This window comes from Apis dorsata, unplaced genomic scaffold (genome assembly GCF_000469605.1).
Source record: "Apis dorsata unplaced genomic scaffold, Apis dorsata 1.3 scaffold_188, whole genome shotgun sequence".
Lineage (NCBI taxonomy): Eukaryota > Metazoa > Arthropoda > Insecta > Hymenoptera > Apidae > Apis > Apis dorsata.
In genome coordinates this window covers 1,142,887-1,147,011 of record NW_006263473.1, presented here as the reverse complement: position 1 = coordinate 1,147,011, position 4,125 = coordinate 1,142,887, and the positions used below count along the sequence as shown (strand labels likewise).

The 4,125-nt window shown below is 30.9% G+C and overlaps 1 long non-coding RNA gene across 1 annotated transcript; it reads right to left on the bottom strand.

Moving 5' to 3' along the window:
- Positions 1-2,080: 2,080 nt before the first annotated feature.
- On the bottom strand, positions 2,081-2,887 carry LOC116185453. The gene is made up of 2 exons (XR_004150307.1): positions 2,710-2,887; positions 2,081-2,629 (listed from the first exon to the last, which is right to left on the bottom strand). It is a non-coding gene; the product is annotated as an uncharacterized LOC116185453 (long non-coding RNA).
- Between the last annotated feature and the right edge of the window lie 1,238 nt (positions 2,888-4,125).

Sequence of the window (4,125 nt, the reverse complement as noted above, 5' to 3'; positions counted from 1 at the left end):
AAAAAAAAAAAAAAAAAAAAGAAAAAAGACGAAGCAGAGTATCTATTGAACGTTGTTGATGTAATACTCAGCATTGGTACAAAGCAGAACGACGACTCATTGATTCGCCGAACGTTGTGTCCACGGTACACGCGATCAGAGAGGGGAAAGAATATTGTACAAAGCGAATAATTTAAACGTTAAGACATAATTTTATTCATGTTGAGCGAACGTGTCTTTGCGAAATTGTTTCGAAGAAAAACGAGTTAGTTGCTACCGATTCGCAAAACGATGCGCAATCCTCGTGTGTTGAGTCAAAACCGATGTATCTATGTAAATTATTAATTGTGACGATTAATCGTGCGATTCGTGTTTTATGTATAATCGAAAATTGTTTCTCCAAATGATAATTATGTATGTACGTTGAAAATATAATATATAATTTAATTCATCTGTTATAAGTTTATCAATTGACGTTTATGGAAAGCATTTTCTCCACTAATTTTAAGTTCAATCGGCGAAAAGCAACGATAAATCTTAATTTCAAGAAAACTTGAAGAAATCTTCGCAACTTTGATACTTTCATTTCATATCGAACTCGATATAAGAAGAACATGTGACGAGTACATATTATTGTTTAGAAAAGGAACAAATTTAGGAAGGTAGAAGAAAAATAATTCTGCATCGATTTCGTCGTTCTCCTTTCGTACTATTGACAATACTTTAATCGTATGGTATACATACACCTTCTATCTCAGGCTAAATGTAAAATGATATACATACATAGTATATAGGATTATATATATGATAAAAATTATAGAAGATTGTAATCTATGAGTGTATTGCCTCTCTGTTTCACGATGATTCGTGAATTTGTAACGATATTTAAAATGTGTTATACAAAATATAGTATTACTAATTATAATTTATATAATTCTTCTTGAAGGAATAATTAAAATTATTCAAAATTAATTTGCAAATAATTGACACGATTGACGAAATATTTACAAAATAATGTACGTTAATGTAATTTATTGAAAAACTTTGTTCGAGATTGATTCCACTGTTAAGAACTACAATTAATGATTTTTATAATCTATGCATTTTCTATTTTTTTTTTTTTTTTGTAAAAACTTATACAGCCTTTCAATGAGTTTCAGAGATCGACAAAATGGACGTCACACCCTTCTCGAGTATCACTCAAAAATAACACGTATCATTATAAAAATTACAATACCAATACGAAAAAAATTTTTAAAAAACTTTTTAAATTACAAAGCTGAGATAACAAACAAATTTAAAAAATAAATTAATAACGAACGAAAGATGGACGTATATAAAACATCATATTCATATCTCTTGCATAAAACTCTATCTCCGTTACTGAATATAAGTTGTTCGAATTGTTCGAGACGAAACTTTCACAAAGTTTTCAATGATATTTCAATCTCGAACAGGTATGAAACAAATTGCACACGTTGATAATTGCGTAAAAAAAAAGGAGAACAACGGAACCATGCATCAAAAGCTAAATCGCGCCAAAGAACCGTCGCTGGAAAATAATATTTTATCATCGTCGCGTTGTATAAGCGGTGCTCAGTTGCATAAGTGTCAAGAGTATATTTATGAATGTGGCGTAGCCCATTTAAATCTGTGTATCGTTGTCTGTCTGTGCGCATCGTTACTTCTGCTGTTTTGTACTTAAGGTGTGTGTACAAAAAAAAAAAAAAAGAAAAAAAAGATCAACAAAATGATATGTCTGTTGAACATGGCGTCAACCACTCGTTATGACGTTATCATCGATCCTATTTTTCGTGAAATTCGACCGATCGAATCGAAATTTATCGTCATTTATTTTATATTTTATATGGATCCGGATAAATTTTAATCAAGTCAATTTCTTTCGAAGAATTCCTCATTCCGAAGTAAATCCAATTCTTCCAGATTATAATATACATTTTGTAAATATTAAATATCGATTTTGTTCAAAAATGTGTAAAAGATCGAAAACATCGATTCGATCGAGAGTTTCACACACATACACACATTATGATCGGTGCAATTCTATCTAAAGTTCGATCTCTATCATGTTGTGATATTCTGTAGCCAAATGAGTTCAAAATAAAGGGAGAAGAGCGTGATGTCAAGAAGCCACGAACCGTGAAATCTATATATTATCCTTAAATATCCTTCGTTAAAGAATTTCTAAATACGTTAAATATTTATCGATTGTTCTTCTCAATTTCATAATGTTCATAAATTAAATTAGCCCCTTTCCTAATCCTTTAAGCATTTAAACCGATAATATTTACATTCTTCTATTCTCTCTAACAGAATTTCAACGGATAGATAGAAGGTGAAAGATCAAGCAGAAGCACCTTTCGACTCTAAAAACCACTTCCTCGAGAGATTATGCTCGAACAGGGTACGTTGTTAAAAGCAACATATGGCAAGCGGTACCGCGAGAATAATTATATTTTCGACGTATTGATGACCGTGTGTGACGCAACGATCGACGGGAATTTGAGCGATCTATCGTGTAATCCTTCATTGATTTCTCGATATCGACGTTAATGATCCATTTAAGGTATCTTTATCCTGTGATAATCGTCGTTCGAACGAATCCAGTTGTGGCCGATTAGAAGTAAATCTGCAACGGAATGAGCATGAGTAGGAAGGTAAGTGAAGCGGTAAAATATGTTATTATATCGTAAATATATATTTAGTTACTTTATGTTAAAAGTAGCTGTACTCGTTCGAAAGTCTTGACAGCAATTTTACACTCGAGTCGAATACGAGCAATTTTCTAGCCGGATTTATCGCGACAACCAGATTTATCGCAAATAGTTACAGTACTGTATAATTGAAGTGGGATAAATGTAAAATATTTTCCAGGTAATTGTAACTGTGCGTAATGACAGAGTTTCGAATAAATATGTAACTATGTTGTAAATATTAGAGGCACACATTCATGAACTGATAATACATATTCATGAACTGAACTCAAGAGGAAATGGGAATTGTTCGATTTTTTTTTCTTTTTTCAAGATTATGCAATGCAGAAATTCGAATGTAGATAAAGGTAATTATTATTCTTTCTATATATTTTCGTTTCTAATGTTATAGGCATTGTGCAATCTTAGAATAATATATCGGGTGTTCTAAGTCAGATGGAATATCTCGTTTAATTTTGAAATTGCATATTTTTGCAAGAGCACTGTTCGGATGGATGTGTTTAGGTGGCCATATTTATATTCTCAGTTCTCGATACGAAATATAAAAATTTTGAGTAGAAAGTTGTTGTGTCAACAAAATTTAGATTTTAATACAGTTATCTAGGATTCGAAATATTAGACAAAATATACAATACGAGTAAATTATAATTGCAATGATTCCAAAATGTAATTTTCACATACAAAAATTTAACTTGATTAAGCATTACCCGATAATCGTAGAAATAAGATGAGATAAGTATGTTTTATAGATAATTATCAAGTGGATTGTTATTCATAACATAGGAAGAATAACGAATCTCTTCCAAACATAAATCTCATATCGATATTAAACGATAATATAATGTCACTTTTATCTTGGGTAAACATATTAATGAAATTAAATATAATTAATCTTAGATAAATATACTAATTAATAAAAACAAATAAATACACGTTTCCTCTCGCGTATTTTATTTTATATCTTTAAATTCTTTTTATTATTATTATTATTATATTCCTTATTAAAAAAAAATTCCAAAATATTTTCAATTCCAGAATATTCATATCGGGTCAAAATTAATTAATCAGATTCGATTATATTAAACTTTACAAATGTAAACATTTATAAATTACCTCATCACAATCGGCACAATCGACAACAACGTTAATCTCTTCGATACCGAATTCAACAGAAATGTCACAAAATTTCCTTTGGAACGTATAACCTCAATCCTTCGAAATCCGACCGATATCGATCAAGCCTGCTCGTTACGCATCCAGAATCCATAGTAGACACGCCGATTATCTGAAAAAAACTCGTAAAACGGATTGAGTCGTCTGGAAACGATTATCGATCTTATCGATGAAACAGGCGTACGCGTATCCGAGGTGAAAAATATCCAAATGAGATACGCGAAAACCGTGGTTGCGA